This window comes from Camellia sinensis, chromosome 14 (assembly GCF_055761805.1).
Source record: "Camellia sinensis isolate YWXY chromosome 14, ASM5576180v1, whole genome shotgun sequence".
Classification (NCBI taxonomy): domain Eukaryota; kingdom Viridiplantae; phylum Streptophyta; class Magnoliopsida; order Ericales; family Theaceae; genus Camellia; species Camellia sinensis.
This window is the reverse complement of record NC_138974.1, coordinates 103385844-103399613: the sequence shown is the minus strand read 5'-3', so window position 1 is coordinate 103399613 and position 13770 is coordinate 103385844. Positions and strand designations below refer to the sequence as shown.

General features: G+C 47.5%; 45 non-coding genes across 45 annotated transcripts; all 45 read right to left on the bottom strand.

Moving 5' to 3' along the window:
* Positions 1-156: 156 nt before the first annotated feature.
* Positions 157-275, bottom strand: LOC145810941 (5S ribosomal RNA). The gene has a single exon (XR_014354492.1). It is a non-coding gene; the product is annotated as a 5S ribosomal RNA (ribosomal RNA).
* Positions 276-463: 188 nt separating this feature from the next.
* LOC145810591 (5S ribosomal RNA) lies at positions 464-582 on the bottom strand. Its single transcript, XR_014354153.1, has one exon. It is a non-coding gene; the product is annotated as a 5S ribosomal RNA (ribosomal RNA).
* A 188-nt stretch (positions 583-770) lies between these two features.
* On the bottom strand, positions 771-889 carry LOC145811520 (5S ribosomal RNA). Its single transcript, XR_014355060.1, has one exon. It is a non-coding gene; the product is annotated as a 5S ribosomal RNA (ribosomal RNA).
* A 186-nt stretch (positions 890-1075) lies between these two features.
* Positions 1076-1190, bottom strand: LOC145812263 (5S ribosomal RNA). Its single transcript, XR_014355797.1, has one exon. It is a non-coding gene; the product is annotated as a 5S ribosomal RNA (ribosomal RNA).
* Positions 1191-1378: 188 nt separating this feature from the next.
* Positions 1379-1496, bottom strand: LOC145812120 (5S ribosomal RNA). The gene has a single exon (XR_014355644.1). It is a non-coding gene; the product is annotated as a 5S ribosomal RNA (ribosomal RNA).
* Positions 1497-1684: 188 nt separating this feature from the next.
* LOC145811245 (5S ribosomal RNA) lies at positions 1685-1803 on the bottom strand. Its single transcript, XR_014354790.1, has one exon. It is a non-coding gene; the product is annotated as a 5S ribosomal RNA (ribosomal RNA).
* A 187-nt stretch (positions 1804-1990) lies between these two features.
* LOC145808953 (5S ribosomal RNA) lies at positions 1991-2109 on the bottom strand. Its single transcript, XR_014352442.1, has one exon. It is a non-coding gene; the product is annotated as a 5S ribosomal RNA (ribosomal RNA).
* Positions 2110-2296: 187 nt separating this feature from the next.
* Positions 2297-2415, bottom strand: LOC145811503 (5S ribosomal RNA). The gene has a single exon (XR_014355043.1). It is a non-coding gene; the product is annotated as a 5S ribosomal RNA (ribosomal RNA).
* Positions 2416-2602: 187 nt separating this feature from the next.
* Positions 2603-2721, bottom strand: LOC145808952 (5S ribosomal RNA). The gene has a single exon (XR_014352441.1). It is a non-coding gene; the product is annotated as a 5S ribosomal RNA (ribosomal RNA).
* A 188-nt stretch (positions 2722-2909) lies between these two features.
* On the bottom strand, positions 2910-3028 carry LOC145811437 (5S ribosomal RNA). Its single transcript, XR_014354978.1, has one exon. It is a non-coding gene; the product is annotated as a 5S ribosomal RNA (ribosomal RNA).
* Positions 3029-3215: 187 nt separating this feature from the next.
* On the bottom strand, positions 3216-3334 carry LOC145810671 (5S ribosomal RNA). Its single transcript, XR_014354230.1, has one exon. It is a non-coding gene; the product is annotated as a 5S ribosomal RNA (ribosomal RNA).
* Positions 3335-3523: 189 nt separating this feature from the next.
* LOC145810336 (5S ribosomal RNA) lies at positions 3524-3642 on the bottom strand. Its single transcript, XR_014353911.1, has one exon. It is a non-coding gene; the product is annotated as a 5S ribosomal RNA (ribosomal RNA).
* A 188-nt stretch (positions 3643-3830) lies between these two features.
* Positions 3831-3949, bottom strand: LOC145809588 (5S ribosomal RNA). The gene has a single exon (XR_014353149.1). It is a non-coding gene; the product is annotated as a 5S ribosomal RNA (ribosomal RNA).
* A 186-nt stretch (positions 3950-4135) lies between these two features.
* LOC145810194 (5S ribosomal RNA) lies at positions 4136-4254 on the bottom strand. Its single transcript, XR_014353766.1, has one exon. It is a non-coding gene; the product is annotated as a 5S ribosomal RNA (ribosomal RNA).
* A 187-nt stretch (positions 4255-4441) lies between these two features.
* On the bottom strand, positions 4442-4560 carry LOC145811347 (5S ribosomal RNA). The gene has a single exon (XR_014354890.1). It is a non-coding gene; the product is annotated as a 5S ribosomal RNA (ribosomal RNA).
* A 189-nt stretch (positions 4561-4749) lies between these two features.
* On the bottom strand, positions 4750-4867 carry LOC145811628 (5S ribosomal RNA). The gene has a single exon (XR_014355166.1). It is a non-coding gene; the product is annotated as a 5S ribosomal RNA (ribosomal RNA).
* A 188-nt stretch (positions 4868-5055) lies between these two features.
* Positions 5056-5174, bottom strand: LOC145811697 (5S ribosomal RNA). The gene has a single exon (XR_014355232.1). It is a non-coding gene; the product is annotated as a 5S ribosomal RNA (ribosomal RNA).
* A 187-nt stretch (positions 5175-5361) lies between these two features.
* Positions 5362-5480, bottom strand: LOC145810806 (5S ribosomal RNA). Its single transcript, XR_014354361.1, has one exon. It is a non-coding gene; the product is annotated as a 5S ribosomal RNA (ribosomal RNA).
* A 187-nt stretch (positions 5481-5667) lies between these two features.
* LOC145811734 (5S ribosomal RNA) lies at positions 5668-5786 on the bottom strand. Its single transcript, XR_014355268.1, has one exon. It is a non-coding gene; the product is annotated as a 5S ribosomal RNA (ribosomal RNA).
* Positions 5787-5975: 189 nt separating this feature from the next.
* LOC145811694 (5S ribosomal RNA) lies at positions 5976-6094 on the bottom strand. The gene has a single exon (XR_014355229.1). It is a non-coding gene; the product is annotated as a 5S ribosomal RNA (ribosomal RNA).
* Positions 6095-6283: 189 nt separating this feature from the next.
* On the bottom strand, positions 6284-6402 carry LOC145812114 (5S ribosomal RNA). Its single transcript, XR_014355638.1, has one exon. It is a non-coding gene; the product is annotated as a 5S ribosomal RNA (ribosomal RNA).
* A 187-nt stretch (positions 6403-6589) lies between these two features.
* Positions 6590-6708, bottom strand: LOC145811791 (5S ribosomal RNA). Its single transcript, XR_014355324.1, has one exon. It is a non-coding gene; the product is annotated as a 5S ribosomal RNA (ribosomal RNA).
* A 188-nt stretch (positions 6709-6896) lies between these two features.
* LOC145811754 (5S ribosomal RNA) lies at positions 6897-7015 on the bottom strand. Its single transcript, XR_014355287.1, has one exon. It is a non-coding gene; the product is annotated as a 5S ribosomal RNA (ribosomal RNA).
* Positions 7016-7202: 187 nt separating this feature from the next.
* On the bottom strand, positions 7203-7321 carry LOC145811259 (5S ribosomal RNA). The gene has a single exon (XR_014354803.1). It is a non-coding gene; the product is annotated as a 5S ribosomal RNA (ribosomal RNA).
* Positions 7322-7509: 188 nt separating this feature from the next.
* On the bottom strand, positions 7510-7628 carry LOC145811138 (5S ribosomal RNA). Its single transcript, XR_014354688.1, has one exon. It is a non-coding gene; the product is annotated as a 5S ribosomal RNA (ribosomal RNA).
* A 188-nt stretch (positions 7629-7816) lies between these two features.
* Positions 7817-7935, bottom strand: LOC145811926 (5S ribosomal RNA). The gene has a single exon (XR_014355456.1). It is a non-coding gene; the product is annotated as a 5S ribosomal RNA (ribosomal RNA).
* Positions 7936-8122: 187 nt separating this feature from the next.
* Positions 8123-8241, bottom strand: LOC145810340 (5S ribosomal RNA). The gene has a single exon (XR_014353914.1). It is a non-coding gene; the product is annotated as a 5S ribosomal RNA (ribosomal RNA).
* A 188-nt stretch (positions 8242-8429) lies between these two features.
* On the bottom strand, positions 8430-8548 carry LOC145811214 (5S ribosomal RNA). The gene has a single exon (XR_014354760.1). It is a non-coding gene; the product is annotated as a 5S ribosomal RNA (ribosomal RNA).
* Positions 8549-8737: 189 nt separating this feature from the next.
* Positions 8738-8856, bottom strand: LOC145811547 (5S ribosomal RNA). The gene has a single exon (XR_014355087.1). It is a non-coding gene; the product is annotated as a 5S ribosomal RNA (ribosomal RNA).
* Positions 8857-9044: 188 nt separating this feature from the next.
* Positions 9045-9163, bottom strand: LOC145811967 (5S ribosomal RNA). Its single transcript, XR_014355495.1, has one exon. It is a non-coding gene; the product is annotated as a 5S ribosomal RNA (ribosomal RNA).
* Positions 9164-9351: 188 nt separating this feature from the next.
* LOC145812111 (5S ribosomal RNA) lies at positions 9352-9470 on the bottom strand. Its single transcript, XR_014355635.1, has one exon. It is a non-coding gene; the product is annotated as a 5S ribosomal RNA (ribosomal RNA).
* A 188-nt stretch (positions 9471-9658) lies between these two features.
* Positions 9659-9777, bottom strand: LOC145810507 (5S ribosomal RNA). Its single transcript, XR_014354071.1, has one exon. It is a non-coding gene; the product is annotated as a 5S ribosomal RNA (ribosomal RNA).
* Positions 9778-9964: 187 nt separating this feature from the next.
* Positions 9965-10083, bottom strand: LOC145810556 (5S ribosomal RNA). The gene has a single exon (XR_014354120.1). It is a non-coding gene; the product is annotated as a 5S ribosomal RNA (ribosomal RNA).
* Positions 10084-10271: 188 nt separating this feature from the next.
* On the bottom strand, positions 10272-10390 carry LOC145811838 (5S ribosomal RNA). Its single transcript, XR_014355369.1, has one exon. It is a non-coding gene; the product is annotated as a 5S ribosomal RNA (ribosomal RNA).
* A 189-nt stretch (positions 10391-10579) lies between these two features.
* LOC145810489 (5S ribosomal RNA) lies at positions 10580-10698 on the bottom strand. The gene has a single exon (XR_014354055.1). It is a non-coding gene; the product is annotated as a 5S ribosomal RNA (ribosomal RNA).
* A 190-nt stretch (positions 10699-10888) lies between these two features.
* On the bottom strand, positions 10889-11007 carry LOC145811943 (5S ribosomal RNA). The gene has a single exon (XR_014355472.1). It is a non-coding gene; the product is annotated as a 5S ribosomal RNA (ribosomal RNA).
* A 188-nt stretch (positions 11008-11195) lies between these two features.
* Positions 11196-11314, bottom strand: LOC145810329 (5S ribosomal RNA). The gene has a single exon (XR_014353904.1). It is a non-coding gene; the product is annotated as a 5S ribosomal RNA (ribosomal RNA).
* A 188-nt stretch (positions 11315-11502) lies between these two features.
* LOC145810988 (5S ribosomal RNA) lies at positions 11503-11620 on the bottom strand. Its single transcript, XR_014354539.1, has one exon. It is a non-coding gene; the product is annotated as a 5S ribosomal RNA (ribosomal RNA).
* A 188-nt stretch (positions 11621-11808) lies between these two features.
* LOC145811412 (5S ribosomal RNA) lies at positions 11809-11927 on the bottom strand. The gene has a single exon (XR_014354954.1). It is a non-coding gene; the product is annotated as a 5S ribosomal RNA (ribosomal RNA).
* Positions 11928-12114: 187 nt separating this feature from the next.
* LOC145809564 (5S ribosomal RNA) lies at positions 12115-12233 on the bottom strand. Its single transcript, XR_014353125.1, has one exon. It is a non-coding gene; the product is annotated as a 5S ribosomal RNA (ribosomal RNA).
* Positions 12234-12422: 189 nt separating this feature from the next.
* Positions 12423-12541, bottom strand: LOC145811860 (5S ribosomal RNA). The gene has a single exon (XR_014355392.1). It is a non-coding gene; the product is annotated as a 5S ribosomal RNA (ribosomal RNA).
* A 188-nt stretch (positions 12542-12729) lies between these two features.
* Positions 12730-12848, bottom strand: LOC145810943 (5S ribosomal RNA). The gene has a single exon (XR_014354494.1). It is a non-coding gene; the product is annotated as a 5S ribosomal RNA (ribosomal RNA).
* Positions 12849-13037: 189 nt separating this feature from the next.
* On the bottom strand, positions 13038-13156 carry LOC145810921 (5S ribosomal RNA). Its single transcript, XR_014354472.1, has one exon. It is a non-coding gene; the product is annotated as a 5S ribosomal RNA (ribosomal RNA).
* A 188-nt stretch (positions 13157-13344) lies between these two features.
* On the bottom strand, positions 13345-13462 carry LOC145812250 (5S ribosomal RNA). The gene has a single exon (XR_014355780.1). It is a non-coding gene; the product is annotated as a 5S ribosomal RNA (ribosomal RNA).
* A 189-nt stretch (positions 13463-13651) lies between these two features.
* LOC145811365 (5S ribosomal RNA) lies at positions 13652-13770 on the bottom strand. The gene has a single exon (XR_014354908.1). It is a non-coding gene; the product is annotated as a 5S ribosomal RNA (ribosomal RNA).

The window sequence follows — 13770 nt, the reverse complement described above, 5'->3', positions numbered from 1 at the left end:
GTAGATGAGGAAAAAAATGAAATTGGATGGAACAGGATAATCTGGAAATGGTTTAAAAGGGAGAAGTTTGTCGAAAAGGAGGCGAAGGCGATTGAACAGGCTAAAAATCGGGCAGGCTTTCCGGGGAAAAAAAAAAGGGGAGGGGGGGTGGAAAAAAGGGTGCAACACGAGGACTTCCCAGGGGGTCACCCATCCTAGTACTATACTCTCCCAAGCACGCTTAACTGCGGAGTTCTGATGGGATCCGGTGCATTAGTGCTGGTATGATCGCACCCGAAGATTGACCGCGACTTTATTGTTTTAAGCAGTAGATGGGGAAAAAAATGAAATTGAATGGAACAGTATAATCTGGAAATGGTTTAAAAGGGAGAAGTTTGTCGAAAAGGAGGCGAAGGCGATTGAATGGGCTAAAAATCGGACAGGCTGTCCAGGGAAAAAAAAGAAGGGTAGGGGGGTGGAAAAAGGGGTGCAACACGAGGACTTCCCTGGGGGTCACCCATCCTAGTACTACTCTCACCCAAGCACGCTTAACTGCGGAGTTCTGATGGGATCCGGTGCATTAGTACTGGTATGATCGCACCCGAAGATTAACCGCGACTTTATTGTTTTAAGCAGTAGACGGGGAAAAAAATGAAATTGAATGGAACAGGATAATCTGGAAATGGTTTAAAAGGGAGAAGTTTGTCGAAAAGGAGGCGAAGGCGATTGAATGGGCTAATAATCGGGCAGGCTGTCCGGGGAAAAAAAAAAGGGGAGGGGCGGTGGAAAAAGGGGTGCAACACGAGGACTTCCCAAGGGGTCACCCATCCTAGTACTACTCTCGCCCAAGCACGCTTAACTGCGGAGTTCTGATGGGATCCGATTCATTAGTGCTGGTATGATCTCACCCAAAGATTAACCGCGACTTTATTGTTTTAAGCAGTAGACGGGGATAAAAATGAAATTGAATGGAAGAGGATAATCTGGAAATGGTTTAAAAGGGAGAAGTTTGTCGAGAAGGAGGCGAAGGCGATTGAATGGGCTAAAAATCGGACAGGCTGTCCGGGGTAAAAAAAAAAGGGTAAGGGGGGTGGAAAAAGTGACGAGGACTTCCCAGGGGGTCACCCATCCTAGTACTACTCTCGCCCAAGCACGCTTCCCTGCGGAGTTCTGATGGGATCCGGTGCATTAGTACTGGTATGATCGCACCCGAAGATTAACCGCGACTTTATTGTTTTAAGCAGTAGACGGGGAAAAAAATGAAATTGAATGGAACAGGATAATCTGGAAATGGTTTAAAAGGGAGAAGTTTGCTGAAAATGAGGCGAAGGCGATTGAATGGGCTGAAAATCGGACAGGCTGTCCGGGGAAAAAAAAAAGGGGAGGGGTGGTGGAAAAAGGGGTGCAACACGAGGACTTCCCAGGAGGTCACCCATCCTAGTACTACTCTCGCCCAACACGCTTAACTGCGGAGTTCTGATGGGATCCGGTGCATTAGTGCTTTTATGATCGCAACCGAAGATTAACCGCGACTTTATTATTTTAAGCAGTAGACGGGGAAAAAAATGAAATTGAATGGAACAGGATAATCTGGAAATGGTTTAAAAGGGAGAAGTTTGTCGAAAAGGAGGCGAAGGCGATTGAATGGGCTAAAAATCGGACAGGCTGTCCGGGGGAAAAAAAAAGGGGGAGGGGGGTGGAAAAAGGGGTGCAACACGAGAACTTCCCAGGGGGTCACCCATCCTAGTACTACTCTCGCCCAAGCACGCTTAACAGCGGAGTTCTGATGGGATCTGGTGCATTAGTGGTGGTATGATCGCACCCGAAGATTAACCGCGACTTTAATGTTTTAAGCAGTAGACGGGGAAAAAAATGAAATTGAATGGAACAGTATAATCTGGAAATGGTTTAAAAGGGAGAAGTTTGTCGAAAAGGAGGCGAAGGCGATTGAATGGGCTAAAAATCGGACAGGCTGTCCGGGGAAAAAAAAAAGGGGAGGGGGGTGGAAAAAGGGGTGCAACACGAGGACTTCCCAGGGGGTCACCCATCCTAGTACTACTCTCGCCCAAGCACGCTTAACTGCGGAGTTCAGATGGGATCCGGTGCATTAGTGCTGGTATGATCGCACCCGAAGATTAACCGCGACTTTATTGTTTCAAGCAGTAGACGGGGAAAAAAATGAAATTGGATGGAACAGGATAATCTAGAAATGGTTTAAAAGGGAGAAGTTTGTCGAAAAGGAGGCGAAGGCGATTGAATGGGCTAAAAATCGGACAGGCTGTCCGGGGAAAAGAAAAAGGGGAGGGGGGTGGAAAAAGGGGTGCAACACGAGGACTTCCCTAGGAGTCACCCATCCTAGTACTACTCTCGCCCAAGCACGCGTAACTGCGGAGTTCTGATGGGATCCGGTGAATTAGTGCTGGTATGATCGCACCCGAAGATTAACCGCGACTTTATTGTTTTAAGCATTAGACGGGGAAATAAATGAAATTGAATGGAACAGTATAATCTGGAAATGGTTTAAAAGGGAGAAGTTTGTCGAAAAGGAGGCGAAGGCGATTGAATGGGCTAAAAATCGGACAGGCTGTCCGGGGAAAAAAAAAAGGGGAAGGGGGTGGAAAAAGGGGTGCAACACGAGGACTTCCCAGGGGGTCACCCATCCTAGTACTACTCTCGCCCAAGCACGCTTAACTGCGGAGTTCAGATGGGATCCGGTGCATTAGTGCTGGTATGATCGCACCCGAAGATTAACCGCGACTTTATTGTTTCAAGCAGTAGACGGGGAAAAAAATGAAATTGGATGGAACAGGATAATCTAGAAATGGTTTAAAAGGGAGAAGTTTGTCGAAAAGGAGGCGAAGGCGATTGAATGGGCTAAAAATCGGACAGGCTGTCCGGGGAAAAGAAAAAGGGGAGGGGGGGTGGAAAAAGGGGTGCAACACGAGGACTTCCCTGGGAGTCACCCATCCTAGTACTACTCTCGCCCAAGCACGCGTAACTGCGGAGTTCTGATGGGATCCGGTGAATTAGTGCTGGTATGATCGCACCCGAAGATTAACCGCGACTTTATTGTTTTAAGCATTAGACGGGGAAATAAATGAAATTGAATGGAACAGTGTAATCTGGAAATGGTTTAAAAGGGAGAAGTTTGTCGAAAAGGTGGCGAAGGCGATTTAATGGGCTAAAAATCGGACAGGCTGTCCGGGGAAAAAAAAAAGGGAAGGGGGGTGGAAAAAGGGGTGCAACACGAGGACTTCCCAGGCGGTCACCCATCCTAGTACTACTCTCGCCCAAGCACGCTTAACTGCAGAATTCTGATGGGATCCGGTGCATTAGCGCTGGTATGATCGCACCCGAAGATTAACCGCGACTTTATTGTTTTAAGCAGTAGACAGGGAAAAAAATGGAATTGAATGGAACAGGATAATCTGGAAATGGTTTAAAAGGGAGAAGTTTGTCGAAAAGGAGGGGAAGGCGATTGAATGGGCTACAAATCGGACAGGCTGTCCGGGGGAAAAAAAAAAGGGGAGGGGGGGTGGAAAAAGAGGTGCAACACGAGGACTTCCCAGGGGGTCACCCATCATAGTACTACTCTCGCCCAAGCACGCTTAACAGCGGAGTTCTGATGGGATCCGGTGCATTAGTGCTGGTATGATCGCACCCGAAGATTGACCGCGACTTTATTGTTTTAAGCAGTAGACGGAGAAAAAAATGAAATTGAATGGAACAGGATAATCTAGAAATGGTTTAGAAGGGAGAAGTTTGTCGAAAAGGAGGTGAAGGCGATTGAATGGGCTAAAAATCAGACAGGCTGTCCGGGGAAAAAAAAAAGGGGAGGGGGGGTGGAAACAGGGGTGCAACACGAGGACTTCCCAGGGGGTCACCCATCCTAGTACTACTCTCGCCCAAGCACGCTTAACTGCGGAGTTCTGATGGGATCCGATGCATTAGTGCTGGTATGATCGCACCCGAAGATTAACCGCGACTTTATTGTTTTAAGCAGTAGACGGGGAAATAAATGAAATTGAATGCAACAGGATAATCTGGAAATGGTTTAAAAGGGAGAAGTTTGTCGAAAAGGAGGCGAAGGCGATTGAATGGGCCAAAAATCGGACAAGCTGTCCGGGGAAAAAAAAAGGGGAGGGGTGGGGAAAGAGGGTTGCAACACGAGGACTTCCCAGGGGGTCACCCATCCTAGTACTACTCTCGCCCAAGCACGCTTAACGGCGGAGTTCTGATGGGATCCGGTGCATTAGTGCTGGTATGATCGCACCCGAAGATTAACCGCGACTTTATTGTTTTAAGCAGTAGACGGGGAAAAAATGAAATTGAATGGAACAGGATAATCTGGAAATGGTTTAAAAGGGAGAAATTTGTCAAAAAGGAGGCGAAGGCGATTGAATGGGCTAAAAATCGAACAGGCTGTCCGGGAAAAAAAAAAAGGGGAGGGGGGTTGGAAAAAGGGGTGCAACACGAGAACTTCCCAGGGGGTCACCCATCCTAGTACTACTCTCGCCCCAGCACGCTTAACTGCGGTGTTCTGATGGGATCTGGTGCATTAGTGCTGGTATGATTGCACACGAAGATTAACCGCGACTTTATTGTTTTAAGCAGTAGACGGGGAAAAAAATGAAATTGAATGCAACAGGATAATCTGGAAATGGTTTAAAAGGGAGAAGTTTGTCGAAAAGGATGCGAAGGTGGTTGAATGGGCTAAAAATCGGACAGGCTGTCCGGGGAAAAAAAAAAAGGGGAGGGGGGGTGGAAAAAGGGGTGCAACACGAAGACTTCCCAGGGGGTCCCCATCCTAGTACTACTCTCGCCCAAGCACTCTTAACTGCGGAGTTCTGATGGGATCCAGTGCATTAGTGCTGGTACGATCGCACCCGAAGATTAACCGCGACTTTATTGTTTTAAGCAGTAGACGGGGAAAAAAATGAAATTGAATGCAACAGGATAATCTGGAAATGGTTTAAAAGGGAGAAGTTTGTCGAAAAGGAGGCGAAGGCGATTGAATGGGCTAAAAATCGGACAGGCTGTCCGGGGAAAAAAAAAAGGGGAGGAGGGGTGGAAAAAGGGGTGGAACACGAGGACTTACCAGGGGGTCACCCATCCTAGTACTACTCTCGCCCAAGCACGCTTAACTGCGGAGTTCTGATGGGATCCGTTGCATTAGTGCTGGTATGATCACACCCGAAGATTAACCGCCACCTTATTGTTTTAAGCAGTAGACGGGGAAAATAATTAAATTGAACGGAACATTATAATCTGGAAATGGTTTTAAAGGGAGAAGTTTGTCGAAAAGGAGGCGAAGGCGATTGAATGGGCTAAAAATCGGACAGGCTGTCCGGGGAAAAAAAAAAGGGGAGGGGGGTGGAAAAAGGGATGCAACACGAGGACTTCCCAGCGGGTAACCCATCCTAGTACTACTCTCGCCCAAGCACGCTTAACTGCGGAGTTCTGATGGGATCCGGTGCATTAGTGCTGGTATGAGCGCACCCGAAGATTTACCGCGACTTTATTGTTTTAAGCAGTAGACGTGGAAAAAAATGAAATTGAATGGAACAGGATAATCTGGAAATGGTTTAAAAGGGAGAAGTTTGTCGAAAAGGAAGCGAAGGCGATTGAATGGGCTAAATATCGGGCAGGATGTCCGGGGAAAAAAAAAAGGGAGGGGCGGTGGAAAAAGGGGTGCAACACGAGGACTTCCCAAGGGGTCACCCATCCTAGTACTACTCTCTCCCAAGCACGCTTAACTGCGGAGTTCTGATGGGATCCGATGCATTAGTGATGGTATGATCGCACCCGAAGATTAACCGCGACTCTATTGTTTTAAGCAGTAGACGGCGGAAAAAATGAAATTGAATGCAACAGGATAATCTGGAAATGGTTTAAAAGGGAGAAGTTTGTCGAAAAGGAGGTGAAGGCGATTGAATGGGCTAAAAATCGAACAAGCTGTCCGGGGGAAAAAAAAAAGGGGAGGGGTGGTGGAAAAAGGGGTGCAACACGAGGACTTCCCAGGGTGTCACGCATCCTAGTACTACTCTCGCCCAAGCACGCTTAACTGCGGAGTTCTGATGGGATCCGGTGCATTAGTGCTGGTATGATCGCACCTGAAGATTAACCGCGACTTTATTGTTTTAAGCAGTAGACGGGGAAAAAAATGAAATTGAATGGAACAGGATAATCTGGAAATGGTTTAAAAGGGAGAAGTTTGTCGAAAAGGAGGCGAAGGCGATTGAATGGGCTAAAAATCGGACTGGCTGTCCGGGAAAAAAAAAAAGGGGGAGGGGGGTTGGAAAAAGGGGTGGAACACGAGTACTTCCCAGGGGGTCACGCATCCTAGTACTACTCTCGCCCAAGCACGCTTAACTGCGAAGTTCTGATGGGATCCGATGCATTAGTGCTGGTATGATCGCACCCGAAGATTAAACGCGACTTTACTGTTTTATGCAGTAGACGGGGAAAAAAATGAAATTGAATGCAACAGGATAATCTGGAAATGGTTTAAAAGGGAGAAGTTTGTCGAAAAGGAGGCGAAGGCGATTGAATGGGCTAAAAATCGGACAGGCTGTCCGGGGAAAAAAAAATGGGAGGGGGTGTGGAAAAAGGGGTGGAACACGAGTACTTCCCAGGGGGTCACCTATCCTAGTACTACTCTCGCCCAAGCACTCTTAACTGCGGAGTTCTGATGGGATCCAGTGCATTAGTGCTGGTACGATCGCACCCGAAGATTAACCGCGACTTTATTGTTTTAAGCAGTAGACGGGGAAAAAAATGAAATTGAATGCAACAGGATAATCTAGAAATGGTTTAAAAGGGAGAAGTTTGTCGAAAAGGAGGCGAAGGCGATTGAATGGGCTAAAAATCGGACAGGCTGTCCGGGGAAAAAAAAAAGGGGAGGAGGGGTGGAAAAAGGGGTGGAACACGAGGACTTACCAGGGGGTCACCCATCCTAGTACTACTCTCGCCCAAGCACGCTTAACTGCGGAGTTCTGATGGGATCCGTTGCATTAGTGCTGGTATGATCGCACCCGAAGATTAACCGCCACTTTATTGTTTTAAGCAGTAGACGGGGAAAATAATTAAATTGAATGGAACATTATAATCTGGAAATGGTTTTAAAGGGAGAAGTTTGTCGAAAAGGAGGCGAAGGCGATTGAATGGGCTAAAAATCGGACAGGCTGTCCGGGGAAAAAAAAATGGGAGGGGGGGTGGAAAAAGGGGTGGAACACGAGTACTTCCCAGGGGGTCACCTATCCTAGTACTACTCTCGCCCAAGCACGCTTAACTGCGGAGTTCTGATGGGATCCGGTGCATTAGTGCTGGTATGATCGCACCCGAAGATTAACCGCGACTTTATTGTTTTAAGCAGTAGACGGGGAAAAAAATGAAATTGAATGCAACAGGATAATCTGGAAATGGTTTAAAAGGGAGAAGTTTGTCGAAAAGGATGCGAAGGCGGTTGAATGGGCTAAAAATCGGACAGGCTGTCCGGGGAAAAAAAAAAGGGGAGGGGGGGTGGAAAAAGTGGTGCAACACGAAGACTTCCCAGGGGGTCACCCATCCTAGTACTACTCTCGCCCAAGCACTCTTAACTGCGGAGTTCTGATGGGATCCAGTGCATTAGTGCTGGTACGATCGCACCCGAAGATTAACCGCGACTTTATTGTTTTAAGCAGTAGACGGGGAAAAAAATGAAATTGAATGCAACAGGATAATCTCGAAATGGTTTAAAAGGGATAAGTTTGTCGAAAAGGAGGCGAAGGCGATTGAATGGGCTAAAAATCGGACAGGCTGTCCGGGGAAAAAAAAAAGGGGATGAGGGGTGGAAAAAGGGGTGGAACACGAGGACTTACCAGGGGGTCACCCATCCTAGTACTACTCTCGCCCAAGCACGCTTAACTGCGTAGTTCTGATGGGATCCGGTGCATTAGTGCTGGTATGATCGCACCCGAAGATTAACCGACACTTTATTGTTTTAAGCAGTAGACGGGGAAAATAATGAAATTGAATGCAACATTATAATCTGGAAATGGTTTTAAAGGGAGAAGTTTGTCGAAAAGGAGGCGAAGGCGATTGAATGGGCTAAAAATCGGACAGGCTGTCCGGGGAAAAAAAAAAGGGGAGGGGGGTGGAAAAAGGGATGCAACACGAGGACTTCCCAGCGGGTAACCCATCCTAGTACTACTCTCGCCCAAGCACGCTTAACTGCGGAGTTCTGATGGGATCCGGTGCATTAGTGCTGGTATGATCGCACCCGAAGATTTACCGCGACTTTATTGTTTTAAGCAGTAGACGGGGAAAAAAATGAAATTGAATGGAACAGGATAATCTGGAAATGGTTTAAAAGGGAGAAGTTTGTCGAAAAGGAAGCGAAGGCGATTGAATGGGCTAAATATCGGGCAGGATGTCCGGGGAAAAAAAAAATGGGAGGGGCGGTGGAAAAAGGGGTGCAACACGAGGACTTCCCAAGGGGTCACCCATCCTAGAACTACTCTCGCCCAAGCACGCTTAACTGCGGAGTTCTGATGGGATCCGATGCATTAGTGCTGGTATGATCGCACTCGAAGATTAACCGCGACTCTATTGTTTTAAGCAGTAGACGGGGGAAAAAATGAAATGGAATGCAACAGGATAATCTGGAAATGGTTTAAAAGGGAGAAGTTTGTCGAAAAGGAGGTGAAGGCGATTGAATGGGCTAAAAATCGGACAGGCTGTCCGGGGGAAAAAAAAAAGGGGAGGGGTGGTGGAAAAAGGGGTGCAACACGAGGACTTCCCAGGGGGTCACGCATCCTAGTACTACTCTCGCCCAAGCACGCTTAACTGCGGAGTTCTGATTGGATCCGGTGCATTAGTGCTGGTATGATCGCACCTGAAGATTAACCGCGACCTTATTGTTTTAAGCGGTAGACGGGGAAAAAAATGAAATTGAATGGAATAGGATAATCTGGAAATGGTTTCAAAGGGAGAAGTTTGTCGAAAAGGAGGCGAAGGCGATTGAATGGGCTAAAAATCGGACTGGCTGTCCGGGAAAAAAAAAAAGGGGAGGGGGGTTGGAAAAAGGGGTGGAACACGAGGACTTCCCAGGGGGTGACGCATCCTAGTACTACTCTCGCCCAAGCACGCTTAACTGCGGAGTTCTGATGGGATCCGATGCATTAGTGCTGGTATGATCGCACCCGAAGATTAACCGCGACTTTATTGTTTTAAGCAGTAGACAGGGAAAAAAATGAAATTGAATGGAAGAGTATAATCTGGAAATGGTTTAAAAGGGAGAAGTTTGTCGAAAAGGAGGCGAAGGCGATTGAATGGGCTAAAAATCGGACAGGCTGTCCGGGGAAAAGAAAAAGGGGAGGGGGGGTGGAAAAAGGGGTGCAACACGAGGACTTCCTTGGGAGTCACCCATCCTAGTACTACTCTCGCCCAAGCACGCGTAACTGCGGAGTTCTGATGGGATCCGGTGAATTAGTGCTGGTATGATCTCACCCGAAGATTAACCGCGACTTTACTGTTTTAAGCAGTAGACGGGGAAAAAAATGAAATTGAATGGAACAGTATAATCTGGAAATGGTTTAAATGGGAGAAGTTTGTCGAAAAGGAGGCGAAGGCGATTGAATGGGCAAAAAATCGGACTGGCTGTCCGGGGAAAAAAAAAAGGGGAGGGGGTGTGGAAAAAGGGGTGCAACACGAGGACTTCCCAGGGGGTCACCCATCCTAGTACTACTCTCGCCCAAGCACGCTTAACTGCGGAGTTCTGATGGGATCCGGTGCATTAAGGCAGGTATGATCGCACCCGAAGATTAACCGCGACTTTATTGTTTTAAGCAGTGGACGGGGAAAAAAATGAAATTGAATGGAATAGGATAATCTGGAAATGGTTTAAAAGGGAGAAGTTTGTCGAAAAGGAGGCGAAGGCGATTGAATGGCAAAAAACGGGCAGGCTGTCCGGGGAAAAAAAAATAGGGGAGGGGGGGTGGAAAAAGGGGTGCAACACGAGGACTTCCCAGGGGGTCACCCATCCTAGTACTACTTTCGCCCAAGCACGCTTAACTGCGGAGTTCTGATGGGATCCGATGCATTAGTGCTGGTATGATCGCACCCGAAGATTAAACGCGACTTTACTGTTTTAAGCAGTAGACGGGGAAAAAAATGAAATTGAATGCAACAGGATAATCTGGAAATTGTTTAAAAGGGAGAAGTTTGTCAAAAAGGAGGCGAAGGCGATTGAATGGGCTAAAAATCGGACAGGCTGTCTGGGGAAAAAAAAAAAGGGGAGGGGGGTGGAAAAAGGGGTGCAACAAGAGGACTTCCCAGGGGGTCACCCATCCTAGTACTACTCTCACCCAAGCACGCTTAACTGCGGAGTTCTGTTGGGATCGGGTGAATTAGTGCTGGTATGATCGCACCCGAAGATTAACCGCGACTTTATTGTTTTAAGCAGTAGACGGGGAAAAAAATGAAATTGAATGGAACAGGATAATCTGGAAATGGTTTAAAAGGGAGAAGTTTGTCGAAAAGGAGTCGAAGGCGATTGAATGGGCCAAAAATCGGACAGGCTGTCCGGGGAAAAAAAAAAGGGGGAGGGGGGGTGCAAAAATGGGTGCAACACGAGGACTTCCCAGGGGGTCACCTATCCTAGTACTACTCTCGCCCATGCACGCTTAACTGCGGAGTTCTGATGGGATCCGGTGCATTAGTGCTGGTATGATCGCACCCGAAGATTAACCGCGACTTTTTGGTTTTAAGCAGTAGACGGGGAAAAAAAATGAAATTGAATGGAACAGGATAATCTGGAAATGGTTTAAAAGGGAGAAGTTTGTCGAAAAGGAGGCGAAGGCGATTGAATGGGCTAAAAATCGGACAGGCTGTCCGGGGAAAAAAAAAAAGGGGAGGGGGGGTGGAAAAAGGGGTGCAACACGAGGACATCCTTGGGGGTCACCCATCCTAGTACTACTCTCGCCCAAGCACGCTTAACTGCGGAGTTTTGAAGGGATCCGGTGCATTAGTGCTGGTATGATCGCACCCGAAGATTAACCGCAACTTTATTGTTTTAAGCAGTAGACGGGGAAAAAAATGAAATTGAATGGAACAGTATAATCTGGAAATGGTTTAAAAGGGAGAAGTTTGTCGAAAAGGAGGCGAAGGCGATTGAATGGGCTAAAAATCGAACCGGCTGTCTGGGGAAAAAAAAAAGGGTAGAGGGGGTGGAAAAAGGGGTGCAACACGAGGACTTCCCAGGGGGTCACCCATCCTAGTACTATTCTCGCCCAAGCACGCTCAACTGCGGAGTTCTGATGGGATCCGGTGCATTAGTGCTGGTATGATCGCACCCGAAGATTAACCGCGACTTTATTGTTTTAAGCAGTAGACGGGGAAAAAAATGAAATTGAATGGAACAGGATAATCTGGAAGTGGTTTAAAAGGGAGAAGTTTGTCGAAAAGGAGGCGAAGGCGATTGAATGGGCTAAAAATCGGAAAGGCTGTCCGGGGAAAAAAAAAAGGAGAGGGGGGGTGGAAAAAGGGGTGCAACACGAGGACTTCCCAGGGGGTCACCCATCCTAGTACTACTCTCGCCCAACACGCTTAACTGCGGAGTTCTGATGGGATCCGGTGCATTAGTGCTGGTATGATCGCACCCGAAGATTAACCGCGACTTTATTGTTTTAAGCAGTAGAGGGGGAAAAAAATGAAATTGAATGGAACAGGATAATCTGGAAATGGTTTAAAAGGGAGAAGTTTGTCGAAAAGAAGGCGAAGACGATTGAATGGGCTAAAAATCGGACAGGCTGTCCCGGGAAAAAAAAAAGGGGAGGGGGGGTGGAAAAAGGGGTACAACACGAGGACTTCCCAGGGGGTCACCCATCCTAGTACTACTCTCGCCCAAGCACGCTTAACTGTGGAGTTCTGATCGGATCCGGTGCATTAGTGCTGGTATAATCGCACCCGAAGATTAACCGCGACTTTATTGTTTTAAGCAGTAGACGGGGAAAAAAATGAAATTGAATGGAACAGTATAATCTGGAAATGGTTTAAAAGGGAGAAGTTTGTCGAAAAGAAGGCGAACGCGATTGAATGGGCTAAAAATCGGACAGGCTGTCCGAGGAAAAAAAAAAGGGGAGGGGGGTGGAAAAAGGGGTGCAACACGAGGACTTCCCAGGCGGTCACCCAACCTAGTACTACTCTCGCCCAAGCACGCTTAACTGCGGAGTTCTGATGGGATCCGGTGCATTAGCGCTGGTATGATCGCACCCGAAGATTATCCGCGACTTTACTGTTTTATGCAGTAGACGGGGAAAAAAATGGAATTCAAAGGAATAGGATAATCTGGAAATGGTTTAAAAGGGAGAAGTTTGTCGAAAAGGAGGCGAAGGCGATTGAATGGGCTAAAAATCGGACAGGCTGTCCGGGGAAAAAATAAAAGGGGAGGGGGGGTGGAAAAAGGGGTGCAACACGAGGACATCCCAGGGGGTCACCCATCCTAGTACTACTCTCTCCCAAGCACGCTTGACTATGGAGTTCTGATGGGATCCGGTGCATTAGTGCTGGTATGATCGCACCCGAAGATTGACCGCGACTTTATTGTTTTAAGCAGTAGACGGGGAAAAAAATGAAATTGAATGGAACAGTATAATCTGGAAATGGTTTAAAAGGGAGAAGTTTGTCGAAAAGGAGGCGAAGGCGATTGAATGGGCTAAAAATCGGACAGGCTGTCCGAGGAAAAAAAAAAGGGGAGGGGGGGTGGAAAAAGGGGTGCAACACGAGGACTTGCCAGGCGGTCACCCAACCTAGTACTACTCTCGCCCAAGCACGCTTAACTGCGGAGTTCTGATGGGATCCGGTGCATTAGCGCTGGTATGATCGCACCCGAAGATTATCCGCGACTTTATTGTTTTATGCAGTAGACGGGGAAAAAAATGGAATTGAATGGAATAGGATAATCTGGAAATGGTTTAAAAGGGAGAAGTTTGTCGAAAAGGAGGCGAAGGCGATTGAATGGGCTAAAAATCGGACAGGCTATCCGGGGAAAAAATAAAAGGGGAGGGGGGGTGGAAAAAGGGGTGCAACATGAGGACTTCCCAGGGGGTCACCCATCCTAGTACTACTCTCGCCCAAGCACACTTAACTGCGGAGTTCTGATGGGATCCGGTGCATTAGTGCTGGTATGATCGCAACCGAAGATTAACCGCGACTTTATTGTTCTGAGAAGTAGACGGGAAAAAAATGAAATTGATTGCAACAGGATAATCTGGAAATGGTTTAAAAGGGAGAAGTTTGTCGAAAAAGAGGCGAAGGCGATTGAATGGGCTAAAAATCGGGCAGGATGTCCGGGGAAAAAAAAAAGGGGGAGGGGGGGTGGAAAAAGGGGTGCAACACGAGGACTTCCCAGGGTGTCACCCATCCTAGTACTACTCTCGCCCAGCACTCTTAACTGCGGAGTTCTGATGGCATCCGGTGCATTAGTGATGGTATGATCGCACCCGAGGATTAACCGCGACTTTATTGTTTTAAGCAGTAGACGGGGAAAAAAATGAAATTGGATGGAACAGGATAATCTGGAAATGGTTTAAAAGGGAGAAGTTTGTCGAAAAGGAGGCGAAGGCGATTGAATGGGCTAAAAATCGAGCAGGCTTTCCGGGGGAAAAAAAAAAGGGGAGGGGGAGTGGAAAAAGGGGTGCAACACGAGGACTTCCCAGGGGATCACCCATCCTAGTACTACTCTCTCCCAAGCACGCTTAACTGCGGAGTTCTGATGGGATCCGGTGCATTAGTGCTGGTATGATAGCACCC